The sequence below is a fragment of the Mya arenaria genome, chromosome 3, assembly GCF_026914265.1.
Source record: "Mya arenaria isolate MELC-2E11 chromosome 3, ASM2691426v1".
In the NCBI taxonomy this organism is placed as follows: Eukaryota; Metazoa; Mollusca; class Bivalvia; order Myida; family Myidae; genus Mya; species Mya arenaria.
The window spans coordinates 8,721,169-8,745,383 of record NC_069124.1 but is presented as its reverse complement, the minus strand read 5'-3'; the positions used below and the strand labels follow the sequence as shown (position 1 = coordinate 8,745,383).

At 37.7% G+C, this 24,215-nt stretch overlaps 1 protein-coding gene across 2 annotated transcripts in view; it reads right to left on the bottom strand.

The window, feature by feature from the left end:
* The window catches only part of LOC128226489 (neuronal acetylcholine receptor subunit alpha-10-like), a 70,864-nt gene that overhangs the window by 28,286 nt on the left and 18,363 nt on the right, over nucleotides 1-24,215 (bottom strand). The window contains exon 1 of one of the 2 annotated variants that reach the window (XM_052936381.1): nucleotides 1,966-2,273. The exons of the other annotated variant lie outside the window; for it this stretch is intronic. The gene's annotated coding sequence lies outside the window, so the exon portion shown is untranslated. Of the gene's footprint in view, nucleotides 1-1,965; nucleotides 2,274-24,215 lie in introns of those variants that run through there. 2 annotated transcript variants of the gene reach the window in all.

The window sequence follows — 24,215 nt, the reverse complement described above, 5'->3', positions numbered from 1 at the left end:
TGTTGTTGTAGGTGTCCTTGTAACAGACCAAGGTAGGTGAGTTTACTTCTAGGTTTATACATGAAATAATATTTTAGGATTTGCGATGCGGCGCGCTAAACAACTGAACGCTTTTGACCACTGTGTCGTGTTTTAGATAACATTATGTTTTGACAACCATACAGTTTTTCAATATTATAGAATGTTTTTATTTCTGTAATTATGCTGTGTTCTTACCCTTGTGCCGTTTTTCAATATAACCGTGTGTTCTAATTTCTGTAATTATGCTTTGTTTTGACCAATGTGCCGTTTCCAGACGGTCACAGTAAGTTTGACCCATGTGCTGTTTTCAAAGATCAAAGTATGGTTTGACCCATGTGCCGTTTTCAAAGATCACAGCATAGTTTGACCCCAGTGCCGTTTTCAAAGAGCACAGTATGGTTTGACCCATGTGCCGTTTTCAAAGATCACAGTATGGTTTGACCCATGTGCCATTTTAAAAAACACCGTATGGTTTGACCCATGTGCCATTTATAAAATTCACAGTATGGTTTGACCCATGTGCCGTTTTCAAAGATCACAGTATGGTTTGACCCCAGTGCCGTTTTAAAAGATTACAATATGTTTGACCCATGTGCCGTTTTCAAAGATCACAGTATGTTTGACCAATGTGTCGTTTTCAAAGATCACAGTATGGTTTGACCCATGTGCCATTTTTAAAGATCACAGTATGGTTTGACCCATGTGCCATTTATAAAATTCACAGTATGGTTCGACCCATGTGCCGTTTTCAAAGATCACAGTATGGTTTGACCCATGTGCCGTTTTTAAAGATCACAGTATGGTTTGACCCATGTGCCATTTATAAAATTCACAGTATGGTTTGACCCCAGTGTCGTTTCAAAGAGCACAGTATGGTTTGACCCCAGTGCCGTTTTCAAAGATCACAGTATGGTTTGACCCATGTGCTGTTTTCAAAGATCACAGAATGGTTCGACCCCAGTGCCGTTTTCAAAGAGCACAGTATGGTTTGACCCATGTGCCGTTTTTAAAGATCACAGTATGGTTTGACCCAGTGCTGTTTTAAAAGATCACAGTATGGTTTGACCCATGTGCCGTTTTCAAAGAATACAGTATGGTTTGACCCATGTGCCATTTTTAAAGATCACAGTATGGTTTGACCAAAGTGCCATTTATAAAATTCAAAGTATGGTTTGACCCATGTGTCGTTTTAAAAGATCACAGTATGTTTTGACCAATGTGCCATTTTTAAAGATCACAGTATGGTTTGACCCATGTGTCATTTTTAAAGATCACAGTATGGTTTGACCCATGTGCCGTTTTTAAAGATCACAGTATGGTTTGACCCATGTGCCATTTTGAAAGATAACTGTATGGTTTGACCCATATGCCGTTTTTAAGGATCACAGTATGGTTTGACCCCAAGTATGCTATGATCATGAAAATGTATTAAAAAAAAGATCTTTCTGCCTTTGTTTAAGATCATACTGTGTTTCGACCCCGTGCCGTTTTATAATATCATAGTATGTATCGATACGGGTTCCCTATTCAAGATCATGGTATGTTTTGATTTTTGTCCCGATTTTTAATATCATAGTAAGTTTTGATCCGTGTGCCGTTTTTCGAGATCATAGAATGTGTTGCTGAACATGCCCCTCTGTATTGAAGGTTGAGCTTGATACCCTCTCCCACATTTTATAAATGAGTACCACGTTTGCTTGACTCATTTTATGCTACTTGTATTGTATTTGATAAGCAATACTAATCTATAAAGACAAAAATCAAATTGCATCGCTGAATGTTGCTCGATGTTCTTCTGAACACTGACTTATGTAAAAATGAACAGTGTTTTAAATGGATTCATTTAGTGTTTGCTTTATGTTTTAGTAATATTAATATTACACAGTAGAAATATATTCAGTAAGAAAAAAAAATGCGAAATATAATGTCGTTACAAAGCCTTACCTTTGTGAATAAAATCCTTTCAAAACAGACGCACAAATGTAAATGAACATGCAAACACTTTATTAGATATGTACGCCTGTCAACTTTTGTGATATCTTTAAAATTACCGAAGTTTATTTTTCTTTAAAAGCTATATTAAATTTCCTCGGTACTGAAAACCTTCTTCTTATCAATGCAATCTGCCTTAAACTGATAATCCTGATCTTTTAATCTTTGTTTCATGCGGTTCTTATTTTGTCAATGACGGCAAGTTTTGAAATTTGAACTATTAAGATGATACACTTAGGACAAAGCAAAATGACCATTGTGTCAAAGAGCTGATTGCGATATCGAACTAATATTGAATGGGAGAATAACTAATTAGTAGCCAACTTTGAGAGTATTATTAGTGCAAAATCTAGGACAAAGATTGTTTTCAATCAAATTCAAACTCCATTGAAAAACAGTTTTATTCAGGTTGTTATTTTCGAAGCATTTTGTTCGGTTGTTAGTCCTATGTGATAAGTTCAATGAAACAATGCTCATTTAAGGACACGAACAGGAGCCATTATCAAACAGATTTTATGTCAATATTTTTAACTTAGTAAAAAGTTTCAAAACAATAATATTTGTAACAACTAATATTTTAAATACCCTCAATTTATTCATCCAATTCATTCATAAGTCTTTATTACTCTGATCTTTTTCTTACTTACTTACTTTCTGCAAATGGTGAAGGGAAGTTACCGATGCTTGCTTTGTATTCTGTATTGAACAATCTGTTTTAAAAAGAAGAAATATTCTTCGCCCATCGCTCGCTTCGGGTTTCATGAAAACTGACGAAATAGCATATTTATTTATTTTTTCGCTCGCTCGCTCCATTGGGCAAAATCCGAGGAAACGAATCATTAATTTGGTGTGGCCTAATTTACTTTACGAATACGGCCCCTGTAGCCGAATCATAAAAAAGACCCTGCTTGAAACCACACGGGTACCTGATATGGCATAACAGAAACTAGACGGGACACGCTGATAAGTTTCCATTGATTAAAGAGTAGCGCTGCCAAATTATGAGCTTGGATTCATAGATGAATTTGATACCATGAGTTGCTTTTTTACTCGACAACGATTCTATAGTAGGCTATACCAAATCGGTTTTATGTTTAGCGTTAAGCGCAGTACGAACATCTGAATAGCTATCCTAAAAAACGAGCCCTCGAAAAACCCCGAATATTAAATGAGTGACATCCTTAGTAGAATATATACACCAGATCCCCCTTTGTCCATTAAAGGCCACTTATAAATTTCGCTGTTAAAATAAAACTTGTATTTAAGTCTGTTGATCATAGGAATCACACATGTTCTGATAGCAAATGCCAAGAATATTGGTACAAAGTATGAAGTATGTGTGTTTTAAACTTGTGTTCTGTAGAATAACATTAAAGGGAAAGGCTCGTTGATCATATAATAAAATGTGTTGTTTTTCTCCGATCTGAAATCCCAAAACCTATCCCTGCGCGGACGCTAAACATAGGAACAATTTGGTATAGCCTTAGCTATTTGCCACAAAGTGACTCAAACAGAATGTGTCATTGGCTAAACCCGTATGCTTTCGAAAGTGTTATAGGCTCTCGTTTTCATCAAACGTATGTATTCGCGTGTTGAAAAAAAATCCTCGCTATCACTTTCCCTTAAATATATGATATAAATCACGCAATATATAATACAAGGACTTCGTAAATCTCTTGAAATTGATTTAACTTCAGCAATACTATTTGAGACGAGTGTCTATATTAGTTTTGGTTAAGGCGGTGGGCTAAATATCAAGCCGCTGAGTAGTGAGCCAATTAGGGAGTTTAGAATGGATTGGACACATAATATAGGACACATTAAGTATTATGATCTATGATCTACATGTACTTCCATTGTGCGTATATACATTTTAATTGTATTTACAAACAAATACCAGGGTACATCGTATACGTCCAGTGTATCATTTTTTTTTCCGGCGGAGAGTATAAAAGTATTTATGTTATTGTGTCGGTTTTAGTGTAGTATATGTCTATCAGAAGATATGGCATTCAATCATACAGTCGAAACCCTTTGGCTCGACCTCCCAGGGACCGACTGAAATACTTCGAGCCTCGCGAATATCGAGCCAAGCGGAAATGCTTACTTAGTTTAAATTGAATGAACATTTAATGATAAAACAAAACATCAATTCATATGCTTAACACCACTGATTATACTGAATAATGAGCATTCGATTTCGACATTCGAAACCATTCACTCACTTCCGACATTTGTGGTCATACCTAGAGACTGGGGATTCCCCCAGTTTAAAACATGGTCCTTTACATCAAGTTTAAGCCGACGAGGAAATCGAGCCATGCGATTTCGAGTCAACGGGTTTCGACTGCACATTCATATGATAATTATACTGCTACCCCGGGTAGTCGTCAAGGGGTAACCCTTGTTCAATTTTTTGTACGAATGGTGACGATACCCGTATATTGATAACAGTGGTATGTGTATGACAAAGGATGATTCTTTGCGATTGCTCAAATATTTGTTTCAATCCTACATAAGCAATTTCCGTGCATACATTGCTTATATTCGTATTACCGCCGTGTTACGGTCGTCATTAATTGTAGGGTAATCGTCAGCATTCGTACGAAAATGTGAAATCAGGGCCATATCAGTGTGTGTATACCACGTGGTAAATTACGTCATATATGCTACGTCGAAAGGCAACATTTTGCTAGAAATGAAAACTTTAAACAAAGAATCTTTTCTATTTCTCCACCATTTTAAATGAAACAAAGGGCAGTCTAGGCGACTACTTCAGGCTTTTAACATTAAAGCATAGCAATGCAATTTCGAACATACTATAAGTGATATACAATGAATTGTGCTGAACAAAACAGAAATTGATATACATTTTATTCGACGAAAGCTCTCGTCACAACAATGTGTATAGAGACAAAAAGTTAATAACGCTTAAGAAGTATTCTGGTGCTAGACGATGACTATCAGGGACCCCATATGTCGTCCTAACAAACACCTGCATGCTTTCATTTCCATTTATTGAAACCTTTATCTTAATTGCTGAATAACGTACAGTTTCATAAATTATAGCCAATAAGCAACAGCGTAAAACAGATATGTTTTTATTGGTGAATTATTCTTGTTATTCTCGCATGTTAACAACCTACATCTTTGCCAAAATCCTTATCTTTTAGACTATGTTTTGCTGTCAGATTGCGACTTTTTCAAAACAAGTTCCATGTTTATTTGGATCAGACCGTCCGATTAGGAAATAACGTGTGAACATCAATACCAAAACGTGACATTCTTAATAATAAAACACATCATCACATACAAATTTGCTGTATTTATTTTGTTATTGCTTCTTCACATTCATTTTCCTTTGCAAGTTTCGATGACCGCATCTAACCTTGAATGTTTACGTACGAAACCTAAACATTTTGAGGTTTTATTAACAGCAAGGTAAGAGTATGAAAGTGCTAAGACGTTTATTTGAAAAAAAGAACCCTGTATCGTTGTAGCAATTTCAGAGAAGGAAAACAAATAAAAACAAGTCAAGGGCGCTCTCATTTTTCTAAGCTTTATTTCTGTACAGGAGTTCAACCACACGACTCATTTAAGGAATGTATTTCATGCTTAAAGTTTATCAACAAGAAATCAAAACTTGCACAATAAAGAACAAATGGCCAGTTCCGTTAACATGAAACGAACGAAGCTAATCTGCCAGAACGGTTTACGCCCAAAATCGACCAGACAATGAACACACTTTGAAAGCGATGACATTATTGAAAAAGCACCGTCCCGTTTGCCTTTATGACACATATCTGCAGTAGTTAGTGAACAACCATATCTACGATGGACCTGAATTGCTCCAATATGTCCGTTTTTAGTTAATTTGTACGAATTAAAAATACGATTTTGTCTTTTCCTGTGGAAGAGCTCTGAATAAACTTAAAAAATAAATATATACTCAAAGACTTGCTTTAACAGAACGTGCGTATAGATATCATATAATACTACGGTTGACTTTGTGACAAAGCGAAGGCATGCAAGCATGCAAGCGACATGAATGCCACTGTTTACTGTTCAAAAACATGAGACCGGCATGCGCACGTGCCCTTTGGTCGGATATTTATATCCGGACCGGAAACACATGCTATTTTGTTATTATTCTCCAACCCCAGACCTGGATATCCGGCAATTTCAGTAATGGCTGACAAACTTATCTTGATCTACGTTTTAAGATAAAACTTCTAAACTTGCGCATTTATAGAAATGTCTTTATATAAATATTGTTTCACGCGAGATATTGTCGTTTTTAAATTAAACGTGAAGTTATGGTATTGGTAGCATTAAAGATTGTATTTATGGCCTTTACTTTTAAATTCATCTTCTACACACTCCTGATTTGTGCCACTTTGCTCAACTAACTGTAATAATCTTGAAAGAACGTCAGTGATTATGTATTTTGATATGCTTTAAAGTCCTGACACAATGTTCGAGAAAGCATATCGGATTTACAATTCAAACTCATTCAACTTATTGATAAGTGGAATCGAAAGACATGGAATCATACCAAAGCTCAAGAGTATAATTTCTTATTATTATAATGTTTTAATGGTATACTAAATGATAAAACTATAAAATAACTGACTATTGAATGGTACGATATTGTTTTTATATCAATCTTCGATTTGTGCTTTTCATTTTTAAGTTTTTAATTTTGTGAATCTTTAAGACAACACTGTTCTTGGGTTTTAAGAATGTTTTTTTCGATGTCTTTTCATGGCCAATTTTAATTGCTACGCACAGCGATGCACAAGTGCCAATATAGTTTCACACACTAGCTATTCGTTTCGCTGAAGACGGGATTGGAGAAAAAGCATATACCATGGACCGTCGTAAAACCCCCAGATGTACCACGTGGCTACCCTTGTTTTGGGTTGGGATGCATCTATATTCCGCTCCGACCGACGGACGATACATTTGAACCCCGGGGTAGACATCGTTTTTGGCTGGGGTGCATCTATATTCAGCTCCGATCCATAGAAGAAATAAGTGAACCCAGGCGTATGTATCGTTTCGGGTTCGGATGCATCTATATTCCGCTCCGACCAATATAAGATACATGTGAACCCGGGTTAGCCATCGGTTCGGGTTGGGATGCATCTATATTCAGCTCCGGCCCATAGAAGATACATGTGAACCCCGGGGTTACATAGCCATCGGTTCGTGTTGAGATTCATCTATATTCCGCTCCGCCCATAGAAGATACATGTGAACCCCGGGGTTACATAGCCATCGGTTCGTGTTGGGATGCATCTATATTCCGCTCCGGCCCATAGAAGATACATGTGAACCCCGGGGTTACATAGCCATCGGTTCGGGTTGGGATGCATCTATATTCCGCTCCGGCCCATAGAAGATACATGTGAACCCCGGGGTTACATAGCCATCGGTTCGGGGTGGGATGCATCTATATTCCGCTCCGGCCCATAGAAGATACATTTGAACCCCGGGGTTACATAGCCATCGGTTCGGGTTGGGATGCATCTATATTCCGCTCCGGCCCATAGAAGATACATGTGAACCCCGGGGTTACATAGCCATCGGTTCGTGTTGGGATGCATCTATATTCCGCTCCGGCCCATAGCAGATACATGTGAACCCCGGGGTTACATAGCCATCGGTTCGGGTTGGGATGCATCTATATTCCGCTCCGGCCCATAGAAGATACATGTGAACCCCGGGGTTACATAGCCATCGGTTCGTGTTGGGATGCATCTATATTCCGCTCCGGCCCATAGAAGATACATTTGAACCCCGGGGTTACATAGCCGTCGGTTCGGGTTGGGATGCATCTATATTCCGCTCCGGCCCATAGAAGATACATGTGAACCCCGGGGTTACATAGCCATCGGTTGGGGTGGGATGCATCTATATTCCGCTCCGGCCCATAGAAGATACATGTGAACCCCGGGGTTACATAGCCATCGGTTCGTGTTGGGATGCATCTATATTCCGCTCCGGCCAATAGAAGATACATGTGAAACCCGGGGTTACATAGCCATCAGTTCGGGTTGGGATGAATCTATATTTCGCTCCGGCCCATGGAAGATACATGTGAACCCCGGGGTTACATAACCATCGGTTCGGGTTGGGATGCATCTATATTCCGCTACGGCCCATGGAAGATACATGTGAACCCCGGGGTTACATAGCCATCAGTTCGGGTTAGGATGCATCTATATTCCGCTCCGGCCCATGGAAGATACATGTGAACCCCGGGGTTACAAGCCATCGGTTCGGGTTGGGATGCATCTATATTCCGCTCCGGCCCATAGAAGATACATGTGAACCCCGGGGTTACATAGCCATCGGTTCGGGTTGGGATGCATCTATATTCCGCTCCGGCCCATGGAAGATACATGTGAACCCCGGGGTTACATAGCCATCGGTTCGGGTTGGGATGCATCTATATTCCGCTCCGGCCCATGGAAGATACATGTGAACCCCGGGGTTACAAAGCCATCGGTTCGGGTTGGGATGCATCTATATTCCGCTCCGGCCCATGGAAGATACATGTGAACCCCGGGGTTACATAGCCATCGGTTCGGGTTGGGGTGCATCTATATTCCGCTACGGCCCATGGAAGATACATGTGAACCCCGGGGTTACAAAGCCATCGGTTCGGGTTGGGATGCATCTATATTCCGCTCCGGCCCATGGAAGATACATGTGAACCCCGGGGTTACAAGCCATCGGTTCGGGTTGGGATGCATCTATATTCCGCTCCGGCCCATAGAAGATAATGTGAACCCGGGTAAGCCATCGGTTCGGGTTGGGATGCATCTATATTCTGCTCCAGCCAATGGAAGATACAGGTCTACCCCGGGGTAGCCTTCGTGTCGTGTTGGGATGCATCTATATTCCGCTCCGGTCCATGGAAGATACAGGTCTACCCCGGGGCAGCCTTCGTGTCGTGTTGGGATGTATCTATATTCCGCTCCGACCCATGCAAGATACTTATAGTCTTTGTTGTATTGTACTTATCTTTGTATTTACAATACTGTACCATTATTGTACCGATCAGATTCAATATATATGTACATTGTTTTATTCCATCTTCGTGTATGACTTGAAGCATGAGGTTTTCAGTAGTGCTTTGATTTTGTTATAAAATGGACATGGAAAAAGATTTAGCCCTCGAGGTTATCGAGCATATCGAACGGTGATTTGCTTCAAAACGGCATTTAAATTGAAGCACCGTGATTTGCACCTGATAATCAGATCGAACATTTGGACTGTTTTGTTTGCATGATGGCAAAAATCGAATACACCCTTTACCGTAAACACATTTATAACTATGCGTGCCACTACAAAAGAAAAACCATGATAATGAAATTCATAACAAACAAAATGAAGCCAAAAAAGAAGACATGGGGAATCATTTCCAGCCAGTTATAACAACAGTTAATTATTTGGTTTGGTTAATCGAAAGGTTTATTGATTGGTCAATATTTATCCAATCATGACTGTTGACCAATCAAATTGCTTGCATAATGAAACTAGCCAAAGGATAACCAGTCCTGAAAATAAGTTATCCAGTCGTTAACTTTGTCCGACTTTAATTAGAATGATATTAAAAGGAATGTGAAACTCTTGAACTACGTATACGGTAAACTATTTTTGGATTTACGTCATCCAATTTTATGTACTTTAAACAGGTCTAAAGGAAGTTCCGGTAAACGGTAACAGACGGCATTCACCACACGACGTCGACTTTACAAAATGACGAACGTTGTAACCATGGTGTCCTTGAATTAGTGTTTGAAAGATATGCTTTGTTATCGTATATAAAGAAATTTTAAACAGGCAATACACTTTAGCTCAAACCTATTCATTTTTCTATTGCTTCTACACGTTCATTTGCCTTTGCAAGTTTCGACCGCATCTAACCTTGAATGTTTACCTTTGAAACCTAAACATTAGGAGGTTTCATTAACAACATGAAAGTGCTAAGACTTTTTTTGAGAAAAAAAATGTGTATCGTTTTAGCAATTTCAGACAAGGAAAACAAATAAAAACACGTCAATGGCGCTCTCAATTTTCTTATTTTGTACTTACTGTACAGGAAGGAGGTCAACTATACGATTCATTTAAGGAATGTATTTCATGCTTAAAGTTTATCAACAAGCCATCACCATTTACACAATAAAGCACAATGTTCGCTGGTAGTAAACATGGCCAGTTCTGTTTACACGAAACGATCGTAGCTCATCTTCCAGAATTGTTTACGCCCTAAATCTACCACAAATAATTGATTATAGAGCAGTATAAAACTATTTCAGTATTTCAGTATCTCAATCTTTGATTGGTGCTTCACAACTTTACTTTTTTACTTTTGTGAATCGACAACAATGTTCTTTGGTTTTAAGGATGCTTTTTTCGATTTTGATTTTAAGGTTTAAAATAAGTTGAATCATTGAAAAGTTATAAAAAATCTATCCCGAAAAAAAGAGAAATAGTTATAAACAGTATAAAGCTGAAATCCAGCTTCATACGCTCACGGTGGCAGAGATCTATTTTGCTTCATATCAGGATAGGTCACTGCTTAGGAGATTGGTGCTTAGGTAGGATATCCCGTTTAATTCGGATACTTGTTTGATTGGAGACCATGCTTAAAAGAGAGTAAAAAATAAACAAAAATGAACATATCTATGTATGGTAATTGGTGGAAAAATAACATCTTACTTTCTGAACTGCGCATCTTGAATTCTGAGTTGTACATCTATTTTTCTTATTTGTACATCTTGCATTTTGACTAGTACAGTTTTTGACATGTACATCTTGCGATCTGATTTGTTCATCTATCTTTCTGAATTGTGAAATGTGCTTTCTGACTTGTACTTCTATCAATCTAACTTGTGTATCTTGCATTCTGACTTGTACATCTTGCAATTTGACTTACATCTTGCTTTCTGACCTGTACGTCTATTGATCTGATTTATACATCTAGCATGTTAACCTTTTTACCTATCATTCCTACTTGTACATCTTGCATTCTGACTTTCTGACTTGTTCATCTTACATTCTGACTTGAACATTTTGCATTCTGACTTGTTTATCTTGCATTCTGCCTTGTACATTATGCATTCCGACTTGTACATCTATCTTCATGACCTGTGCTTCTAGCTTTCTAACTTGTGTATCTTGCATTCTGACTTATACATCTTGCATTCTGACTTGAACATTTTGCATTCTGACCTGTTTATCTTGTATTCTGCCTTGTACATCATGCATTCCGACTTGTACATCTATCTTCATGACCTGTGCTTCTAGCATTCTAACTTGTGTATCTTGCATTCTGACTTTTATCTATCTTTCTGACTTGTACATCTATCTTCCTGACTTGTACTTCTTGCTTTATGACTTGTACTTTTTACTATCTGACATGTACATCTTGCATTCTGACTTAGATCCTGCATTCTATCTTGTACATTTTGCTTTCTGACTTGTATATCTTGCATTCAGGCTTGTTCATCTTGCATGTATCTATATTTCGCTCCGCCTCATAGAAGATACATGTCAACCCCGGGGTAGTCATCGTCTTTGGTGGGGATGTATCTATATACCGCTCCAACCTATGGAAGATACTTGTGAACCCGGGATGAGCCATCGTTTCGGGTTGGGTTGTATCTATATTGTGCAGTCCGACCGACGAAAGATACATGCGAACCCCGGGGTAGCCATTGTTTCGGGTTGGGATGCATCTATATTTCTTTCCAAGCCATGGAAGATACACGTGAACCCCGGGGTAGCCATCACTTCGGGTTGGGACGCATCTATATTTCTTTCCAAGCCATGGAAGATACACGTGAACCCCGGGGTAGCCATCGTGACGGTTGGGATGCATCTATCTTTCGCTCCAAGCCATGGAAGATACACGTGAACCACGGGGTAGCCATCGTTTCGGGTTGGGATGCATCTATATTTCGCTCCAAGCCATGGAAAATACAAATGAACCCCGGGGTAGCCATCATTTCGGGTTGGGACGCATCTATATTTCTTTCCAAGCCATGGAAGATACACGTGAACCCCGGGGTAGCCATCGTGACGGGTTGGGATGCATCTATCTTTCGCTCCAATCCATGGAAGATACACGTGAACCCCGGGGTAGCCATTGTTTCGGGTTGGGATGCATCTATATTTCGCTCCAAGCCATGGAAGATACACGTGAACCCTGGGTTAGCCATTGTGACGGGTTGGGATGCATCTATATTTCGCTCCAAGCCATGGAAGATACACGTGTACCCTGGGGTAGCCATCGTGACGGGTTGGGATGCATCTATATTTCGTTCCAAGCCATGGAAGATACACGTGAACCCCGGGGTAGCCATCGTGACGGGTTGGGATGCATCTATCTTTCGCTCCAAGCCATGGAAGATACACGTGAACCCTGGGGTAGCCATCGTGACGGGTTGGGATGCATCTATATTTCGCTCCAAGCCATGGAAGATACACGTGAACCCCGGGGTAGCCATCGTGACGGGTTGGGATGCATCTATATTTCGCTCCAAGCCATGGAAGATACACGTGAACCCCGGGGTAGCCATCGTGACGGGTTGGGATGCATCTATATTTCGCTCCAAGCCATGGAAGATACACGTGAACCCTGGGGTAGCCATTGTGACGGGTTGGGATGCATCTATATTTCGCTCCAAGCCATGGAAGATACACGTGAACCCTGGGTTAGCCATTGTAATGGGTTGGGATGCATCTATATTTCGCTCCAAGCCATGGAAGATACACGTGAACCCCAGGGTCGCCATTGTTTCGGGTTGGGATGCATCTATATTTCGCTCCAAGCCATGGAAGATACACGTGAACCCTGGGTTAGCCATTGTGACGGGTTGGGATGCATCTATATTTCGCTCCAAGCCATGGAAGATACACGTGTACCCTGGGGTAGCCATCGTGACGGGTTGGGATGCATCTATATTTCGCTCCAAGCCATGGAAGATACACGTGTACCCTGGGGTAGCCATCGTGACGGGTTGGGATGCATCTATATTTCGCTCCAAGCCATGGAAGATACACGTGAACCCTGGGGTAGCCATCGTGACGGGTTGGGATGCATCTATATTCCGCTCCGACCCAAAGAAAATTGATGTACTTATTCAGTACAGTATGAAAGTGCTAAGATTTCTTTTGAGATAAGAACTGTGTATCGTTGTAGAAATTTCAGACAAGGAAAACAAATGAAAGCAATTCAAGGGCATCCTCTTTTTTCTAAGAAGCTTTATTTATGTATAGGAGGTCAACTATACGATTCATTTAAGGAATGTATTTCGTGCTAAAAGATTATCAACACGAAATCAAAACTTGCACAATAAAGCACAACATTCGCTGATAGTAAACATGGCCAGTTCCGTTGACATGAAACGACCGTAGCTAATCTTCGAACGAGCTTTGAATAGATACAATTATTGAAAAGGCATCACTCCGGATGTTTATGGCAAACATATATGCAATAGTTAGTAAACAGCCACATCTATGGTGGACCTCAATTTTACAAATATGTCCATTTTTATTTAATATGCACGAATTAAACATCCGATTTTGTCTTCTCTTAAGGTAAAGCTCTAAACAAATAAAAAAAAAACACATTTGTAAAAAAGATTTTACTTAAACAGAAAGTGCGTATAATCATCATATCATACAACAATTGACTTTGTGACAAAGCGAAGGCATACATGCGACATGGACGTCACTGTTTCCTGTTCAAGAACATGACACCGGCATGCGCACGTGCGCTTTGGTCGGATATGTATATCAGGACCGGGAACACATGCTATTTTGTTATTATTTACCCCACGCCTGGATATCCGGCAATTCCAGTAATGGCTGACAAATTTATGTTGATAAACGTGTCTACATAAACATTCTAAAAGTGTGCATTTATAGAAATGTCTTTATATAAGTAGACTTTCACGCGCGATATTGTAGTTATGAAATTGAACGTGAAGTGAAGGTATTTGTTAGCATTATGTACATTTGGCATTTTCTTCGATATAATCTTCTACACACGACTGATTTGTGCCACTTTGCTCAACAAAGAATATTAATCTTGAAAGAACGTCAGTTATGTATTATTTTTTTTAAAGTCCTGACACAATGTTCGAAAAAGCATATCTGATTTACAATTCAAACTCAGTCATTGATAAGTGGAATCGAAAAAAAACGGAAACAATTTAAAATAATTCCTTTTCTCACCCTTCCCTTTAGGATTCTGGAAATACGTAATGTCTTTTCATGGCCAATTTTCATCCCTTAATTCATAACTGCCGAAAGAGTTTCATTAAACACTAGATATTTAGTTTCGCTGAAGACGGTATTGGAGAAAAAGCATAAACCACGAGCCCGCGTAGAAAACAGATGTACACCTTTGCTTTGGGTCGGGATGCATCTACATTCCGCTCCGACCGACGGAAGAAACATGTGTACTCCAGGGTTACCCTCGTTTTGAGTTGGGTTGTATCTATATTCCGCCCAAACCCATGGAATATACATGATAACCCGGCGTAAGCATCGTGTTGGGTTGGGATGTATTTATATTCCGCTCCAACCAATGGGATATACTTAGAGTCTTTGTTTTATTGTATTTACTATATTGTTTTAATATTGTACCGCTTGATAAACATATTCAGTTTCCATATGCATTGCTTTATTCCATTTCCGTGCATGACTTGAAGCATGCGGTTTTTGGTAGGGCTTTGCTTTTGGTACAAACTTGATAAACAGACAAGACTCACCATAAGTGGTTTTCGAGCATATCGAAAAGTGGCTTAGTTCTAAATTTCATTTAAATAGATTCTGAGGCACAATGATTTACACCTGATAATCGGATCGAACTTTTGGATTGATAAGTTCCAGTGTGTGTATACCACGTGATAAATTACGTCATAAATGCTACGTTGGAAGGCAATATTTTGATTTCAAAAAAATACTTTAAACAAAGATAACTTCACTATTTCTTCACCATTTAAAATGAAACAAAGCCGCTTACGGAGCCCCGCCTTCGGTTATTACCAGAGTTTGATTGAGAGTTTATCTCTTTAAACACTTCGACAAACTTTTTCGCAATACGGCCGTCTGACGGAGCACTGTCAAAACATGATTTTGGAAACAGGTTTGTTGAAGTGTTTGATGAAACTAATGACTTTATCAAATTTCGGTTATAAAACAAATGTGCGTCCCTTAAAGCGGCATAGACTGCACTTTGTTTCATTTAAAATAGTGTTATAAAAATGTTATCTTTGATTTAAACCATCGTTTTGAGCAAAATATTGTCTTCCGGTGTAGCATATGTGACGTAATTTATCACGTGGTATACACACACTGTGTTTTCACGATGGCAAAAATCGATTACACCCTTTACCGTAAACTAACTTGTAAACATGCTTGTCACTACAAAAGAATGAAATTCTCAAATGCTAAACCCGCGGGATGAAACCGTAAAAGAAGTTATGCTATCATCTGACTGCATCCAGTTATAACAACAGTGAATGCTTTGGATTGGTTCAAGTTAGTAGAAAAAAAATATTGATTGGTCAATATTTATCCAATCATGACTGTTGACGAATCGAATTGCTCGCATAATGAAACTAGACAAAGAATAACATGCGGATTAAATTTCAAGTTTTTAACAATTGATCCCTTTTTAAACCTTTTCCGGCAATGAAATTATAAGGAATACAAAGCTATAGAACTTGTACGGGTTAACTATTTTCGATCTACGTCATCCAAGTGTATGTATGTGTACTTTGTACAGGTCTAAAAGAAATTCCGGTAAACGATAACACACGAATCTCACCACATGACGTCGTCAGCAATGATTCAAAATGGCGAACGTTGGAACGATGGCTTTCTTTAAGGAGAATTTGAATTGAGAGAAACTGAGCGAGCAGGGCGTTCAACTTAATGCACAAAGTTATGCTTAGTCGTTTGTAAAGAAATTTAGCTAAAACCTTATTTGATTTAGAACATCTTTCTTTCTGTTGTTATGTTGAATGGGGCATAATATAACCATTAAATACCATCGTGTGTTATATAACTTTATTTCATTAATACATCGATCTGTTGTCCGAAATGGTATCTAAGTTTGTATTGGTGCATAATGTTTACATATAGCGACATGGGAACCGACTCTGTTTTCAACATTATAAATACCGGCACCAGGTAGTTCGCTTGACGTATTCAATCTCATTAGCAGTGATCCCCCTCAACGTTCTGGTTGGTAAACTTGATGTTTTTGCCTCGCTGAAACACACGCAATAAACGTGTTCAAACGCGGCGCCGGTGTGTCCTCTGTCCATAATGACGACCAGGTAGCTCGAATTACCAAACAGGTGTGTTGTAAAGGGCAAACCGGCGCCGTATAATGTTCATAACATTTAAATAGCCATTGTAACTAGTTTGATAGCGTTTTGAAGGATATGGCTTAAGACCACAGTTATCTGCCCCCGTTGACCAAGATCCGAATGTGAATACAGTAAAAAGAGTGCTTGTGTTCAAGTATCAATATTTTTTTTAAGTTGAATGAAAGAGAAGAAACAGGTGGTCTTCTTGCATAGAGCTTAACATAATTGGACACTGTATTGCAAAAACTGATAGTTTTCAGTGTAAAAAATGGAAAAATCATTGCCTGTGGAACTATGTAAATTGATTGTTTGTAGCCGTATTCTGTCTTGACCTTAGGGTCATGTATTACTACTCAATTTTGTGAGAAAACGCAATGGTCAACCCTATGTTTTCTTGTGATTAAATTTTGTGTCTTGGATTGTTCTACTGCAGCCAGTTACTTGTTTTTCAATTGGGACTGTTTTATAGTGAAAAGCCAGGTTAGTGTCTATATGAAACATATAGTAAAAATAACTGTGGTCTCACGCCTGATATATAGTATAAGTTTAACTGAAACAAAACGATTCTTACCGGTTTCCAATGACGAACGCCGGTTGTGTACAGTTTTTCCAGAAGTTACAGCCAGACAATGAACCAATGCCAATGCATGAAGTGATTCTTAATTTTGAAAATAACGTCTGCCTGAGCGTTGTGACTGGAAGGAATATCATGCCAAGGCGGTAGGCGTGTCTTATTTTAATATATGCTAGATGGTGAAGACAACTATGGGGTAATATAATAACTCATCGAGTTGGATTCGTTTTCCATGCATATTACCAGAGCTTCAAGATATGTTATTGCTACGAAGTATAACATAACAAAATTTTGTATTTAAAAATAACATTCGAGAACTATATACTTGCACTCTTATATGCACTCTTATTTTCATAATATTAATTGCTTTATGCTAGACAGATGTTACAATCCGAATACAATACTTCAAAGGACCGGTGCAATACACAGTAATTAATATGTCTTCAGCAGACCCATAACAGGTATTATCAGTGAAATATAACCCACGTTATGTATAGAATTGTGTAAATATCAAACACCACAATCTTGTACAAGTATCTCCCAACATTGCTAGGAGCAAGGAAATGCCTTTTGCAGAGACAGATGTATTGACCAAATAATGAAGAATATATGTAAATCTGTCCATTAATACCATGTGATTGTCTTCAATAAATTTTTCAGATGGCATTTCATATTTATGGTACAATGACCCCAGCGGAATGGCGTTTCACGATTTGGCATGAATATTTGATATGAATTATATGAATTTGAAGTATTTTGTTGTAATTATCATGATGATAAAGCTATCTACCGTAACACAGCTAATATGAATGGAAATTATTTCACTTCCAGGAATGTTCAAGGAGTCATTGACCATAATTGATGCTCCTATGACATTTGATTAAAAAATTTACTTAACCAGTCAACAATAGAATCATTAAAAGTAAGGGACCATCATATTTAAAGGACTTAATACGTTTTCCAATGCGCATTTCAAACAATCAGTCAAGTATATAGACAGAGTAAACATTTGGCGAGCGTAAGGTCGTCATTATAAACACAGCATGGTGCTAGATGTCAGCGAACGCAGGCCGATGCTACGGATGACGATTGTTGAACAATTTATGCCATAAGTCAAAATTTTATCTCAATTAAATACTTAAGTGAATAAAGATGTTTTCGTTTAATCTTGAATCGAACAGTTTCGGCATTTGTAGACATGTTTTATGATATACAATTTAGTAGTATGCTGACACACCTGTGTACATTCATCTTCATTGTTGACTGTTTAAAAAACATTATCTTTAATTGATAAATTGAGTTCACTTTCACGAAGTAAAACAGACTATTATCTGCTCTATATACACGTTTGCGTTTTTAGCTTGATTTATTGGCAACCCCTTGTCTAGCGATGTTTCAAAAGAGAATAAACCGATTTCTTTCCAGTTAAAACCCTGCAAAAAGCACAGTATTTATGTATTTCTGTCATGTAAACAAACTAACGACCATGTTAGAAAAGCACTACCAACCAAACATCAGCAAATGAGAATGTTCAAGTGTTTTTTTTGTCTTACATTGTATATGTATTTAAACATTATATCTCAGATTCAAATGTTGTCTTAATACAGCTCATAATTTAAACTCATTCATTAAGATTTAATCTCACAACAAGTTATGCAGCCAGCCTTAAAAATCTCAAAAGGACCTTAACAATTTAAAGTGATTTTTTTTCTTTTTAACGTATGACATAGTTGCTGTTGAGACATTCTGATTTCTTTAAATGATCGTTTAATTTATCGCAAGTCAACGAAAAATCAGTCGTACTACTATGTTGGATTATGTATTACAGAAACCGTCACGGTAATATATTACAAAGTATAAGTGACAGGTCTCATGACCGTTGATAGATATCACGTGATACATAGACAAAGATTGTAAATAAGCTTTGATTTTGAAAGTTTTTTCGCATTTCAACCTCCATTCCCCTTGAATCATTGAAATGTTATAAAACCTATCAAAAAAAAAAGAGAAAATAGTTATAAAGAGTATATAGCTGAAATCCAGGTATACACGCTCACGGTGGCAGAGATCTATTTTGCTTCATGTCAAGGGAGGTCACTGCTTAGGATAGGAGATTGGTGCGTAATATCCGGTTTAATTCTGATACCTGTTTGATTGGAGACCGTGCTTAAAAGAGAATAAAAAAAATAAAAATGAACATATCTATGTATGGTAATTGGTGGAAAAATAACATCTTACTTTCTGAACTGTGCATCTTGAATTCTGAGTTGCACATCTATTTTCATTATTTGTATATCTTGCATTTTGACTAGTACAGTTTTTGACATGTACATCTTGCGATCTGATTTGTTCATCTATCTTTCTGACTTGTGTAATGTGCTTTCTGACTTGTACTTCTATCAATCTAACTTGTGTATCTTGCATTCTGACTTACACATCTTCCATTTTGACTTAAATCTTGCTTTCTGACCTGTACGTCTATTGATCTGATTTATACATCTAGTATGTTAACCTTTTCACCTATCATTCCTACTTGTACATCTTGCATTCTGACTTTCTGACTTGTTAATCTTACATTCTGACTTGAACATCTTGCATTCTGACTTGTTAATCTTGCATTCTGCCTTGTGCATCATGCATTCTGACTTGTACATCCATCTTCATGACCTGTGCTTCTAGCTTTCTAACTTGTGTATCTTGCATTCTGACTTATACATCGTGCATTCTGACTTGTACTTCTTGCTTTCTGACTTGTACATCTATCTTCCTGACTTGTACCTCTGGCTTTCTGACTAGTACTTTTTACTATCTGACTTGTACATATTGCATTCTGACTTAGATCTTGCAGTCTAACTTGCACATTTTGCTTTCTGACTTGTACATCTTGCATTCAGACTTGTTAATCTTGCATTTTGTCTTGTGCATCTATATTTCTGACATCTACATTTATCTTTGTGACTTGTACATCTATCTTTCTGACTTGTTCATCTTGCATTTTGCTTGAATATCTTGCTTTCTTGCATACTTAATTTGTCTTTGAGTATCTGTTGATATACTTCTGCTCTTTACACCAGAGGACACAAGTTCGGCTGCAAATTATACGGGAATTGTAAGCGAAGCGAACTTGAATAGGCAGGAATATCGAAATACAGCACTTAATATGATGATATGCAAGAGATAAACGACTGAATAATAATTCCCGTCCAAGTGTTTCAGAAAGCATATGCATGCACATTTATGCATATGCAAACAATATTTGTTTTTTTTATACCGACCAAGATACTCGAAAGCAATTTCTGGAAGCCATCTATAGATTTGTTCAAATAACGAATTCATGCCGTAATAAAACAAGAATGAGAAGGCAGAAAGCAAGATTTAAGTTTTGCTTAAATATCTTTCCATACCATTTACTTCTACTTTATTTTTTAATATTATTGTTTATGGCCATTGCTTGCGTACACTTTGGTTACTGCATCCAACCATTTGTGTTTACGTTCTCTCTCTCTCTCTCTATCTCTATCTCTCTCTCAAAATTTCCATTTCTTTCTCCCTCTATTTCTTCTCTTTATCCTTCATGCGTGCCGTATAGGTAGCTACGCACTTGTCGTATTGGGTAGCTACGCACGTGCTGTACGGGTAGCTATGTGCGTGTCGTACAGGCTGCTACGCGCGCATGTCGCATAGGTAGCTTCGCCCGTGTCGTATAGGTAGCCCGCGCGTGCCGTATTGGTAGCTCCGCGCGTGCCGTATAAGTAGGTACGTACGTGCCGTAAAGGTAGCTACGCGCATGCCGTATAGATAGCCCCTTGCGTGCCGTATAGTTAGCTACGGGAATGCCGTGAAAGTAGCTACGTGCGTGCTTTCGTCCGATCTCAATCCATTACACAATACTCACCTGTAAATGCGCTCGTTTATTTCACTGTCAGTAAGTGCATGTTGTATAATTTCAATCATTGTCTATTTGTTTTTACTAGTATATCTTATCAATCCCTCACAGTAAGCTGCAAACAAACATTGATTGAACACATGTTCCCAAGGGTTCGAGCGGTGATGTTTTAATTTAATTATATATCTGCCAACTGACCAAAGCTTTTTTGCTATTCTTGCTCGGTGCACATTTACAAATTTGTGTTTGCACGTTGTTGTATTTTATCTTTTATAGCAGTTGTTTTAACATTTCCTTAAATAAAAACCGCACAATGTCTATAATATTTGAATATACGGAATAACCCTCGAAATCGTGATTTGTACATCAGTGAGACAGGGGTATAATTCCGTTCCTATGCTGCTGCCTGCAAGTCGATGCAATTATTCATTTTATCGCCAACATAACATTTGCGATCGAGGACTTTAAATGGGAAAACGCTTTTTACATGGTTGTAAAGAAATTTCATTTAAGATACTGCCTTACTTTCACATGTGTATCGACAATGCAATGTATATATTAAAGTTATTATCTTGGTCCATATCAGTTTGAGTTCAATTGATATGCGAAATAATGTGATCGTTACCAACTGATCGGAATATGGTCAATGGAGTCTAGCAGAATAAACAAAACAGACACACACACTTTCAGGAACCGCTCTCGTGCCATAGTTTATACTGTTATGTAAGAGGCTGTCAGCAATGTAATAAAAACGTTCGCACTTTTCTCTCTCCAAGATCAGTTTCGTTAAAATTGCGTTTCCACTTGCCGGTAAACAGAAAAAGTGAAATTTGCAATTCCGTAAGTCAACAAGTTTAATGTTTTTTTGTTGCAATACATGTATTTAAAATACCGACAGCCTTTCACTGCATAATAAACTTGTCTACTTTGAAATAACATAAAAACGTCACTTTGCACTGAAACTCGGCTCCTATTTCATTTCTTGTTCGTATTTGGTGCAAAACAAGTTGGAAAGTCGAACGAAACTGGGAGTTGGAATATGGTGGCTTTGATAGCAATTTCAGCATCCGATATTTATAGGTTGTGGGGCGGATATAAATGCCAAAAATGCCGTTTAACCGTTGATTTTAGCGATTTTTACTTTTATCTCAGCTTAGCCTGAAACGAGTTTCGTTTGAATGCATAGTCAAACTGACTTTTTAATCATACATTTATAGATCGCTCCAATGATAGTCACTACTTTATATACGAGTGTATATCATAGCAACTTTGCTTCCCACGTTCGTGTTTATTACCATCATTTCATTTTAAAAGATGAGAAGCAATGAAAGGCATGCGTTTCAAGGGTTATATTACATTTTATTTTTGTTTGTGCTAAATAGAGTTTCCAGATGAGAAACGATCCGGAAAATTGTATGTAGTCATCTGCAGTGAGGCTAGATCCGCATAACAAACACACCGTTTAATACTCAGAGGGCCGACATAGGACTCTTTGATCATCGGCCACAGTTTGTATCAATACATATTGGGTATCGAGCAATGAGATATATGAGATAGGCCATATCATCACTTTGTGCATCTCTTGTGCCTTGAAATGTAACAGATTGAACGTCAATTCATTGTTATGGTTTCTCAATACTAGTACATACATATATCCTAGGAAGAGATATTTTGGGAAGGTCAAAATAACTTTGAAAATTTGAAGACAGCATCAAGAAGGTCAATGGTTGGAAGGTGGAAGATTATTATAGATTAATTATCTTGACCACTAAAAAGACATTAGAACTAGAATGATATTCAATAAGACAATCTTATGGCCATACATCATTGACTTCATTCCCGGAATAGGAACGTTAACTATATTACGCGGTACGATTATCTGCATCGTCCTTAGACCCAATTAAGAGAAATTTTGAATACCAGCTATGCTTTAAACTTCCTATAACCAAATAATTTAATTTGTATGAAACAATATGTTTTGACTTATTATTAAGTCGCATTTGTTTTAAACAATTTGTATCGACTTACTATTACTTACTATTTAGACACAATTGATTGGAACAGTACGTTTTGACTTACTATTTAGACACAATTGATTGGAACAGTACGTTTTGACTTACTATTTAGACACACTTGATTGGAAAAATACGTTTTGACTTACTATTAAGATGCTACAACGCCAATTATTTGCAATAATTTACTTGTAGCATTTTAGTCACTGAATTTTATTTTATAAGAATACATATATATTTTGCAATATTCAAATGTACATTGCATATTAATTTTACAATGTTCTTTTGTTCGTTACGTATCCACCACGTTACAAGTACATGCTTTAGATATTTATCTTTAATGCATATCGCCCTAAGCGCATTTTGTTGTTAAAACGTCTTATTTCTAAATGCGGCGGTCCAGCATGGAAAAAGGTTATGTAATATTAACTTATTAATAGCCTTGTGACAGTCACGTGGTAGATACTGACCAAAAGATACTGATATTTATTCTGGTTTTGACAAGCGTCGAGGATACACCTCTGTTAGGATTTCCTATCAAAATTACAAAATATATGAACATTTTAAACTAGTGAAAAGGAATTGTTACCACTGTTATTCATTATGATCACAATCAAATAAAACACTTAAAACTTGTATGCTGTTTTACTTGGATACTTTCGAAGTGAGCGTTGGACAACTAATAGTTATAACAACATTGCTTCATAGTCGACTAAGACTTCGTGACTAACCGTGTATTCCGGACATTACTTTTACTACTACTACTTTTAAAACCCGTGACACGACCAGTTTTTCATCCTGTCATCAAAGACACATTTGATTGGAACAATACGTTTTGACTTACTATTTAGACACAATTGATTGGAACACTACGTTTTGACTTACTATTTAGACACAATTGATTGGAACACTACGTTTTGACATACTATTTAGACACAATTGATTGGAACACTACGTTTTGACTTACTATTTAGACACAATTGATTGGAACAATACGTTTTGACTTACTATTTAGACACATTTAATTGGAACAATACGTTTTGACTTACTATTTAGACACAATTGATTGGAACAATACGTTTTGACTTACTATTTAGACACATTTGATTGGAACAATACGTTTTGACTTACTATTTAGACACAATTGATTGGAACACATTTGTTTGAAACAATACGTTTTGAGTTATTATCAAGACAAATTTGTTTTATAGCAATCGTTTTTTACGCAAGGCAATAAGGGATGGAAAAATCATATACTATTGTTTATGTCCTCTTGAAATCACTTCCTCCCACCTGTTTGCAATAATTTTGCTCAGTATAAATCATGG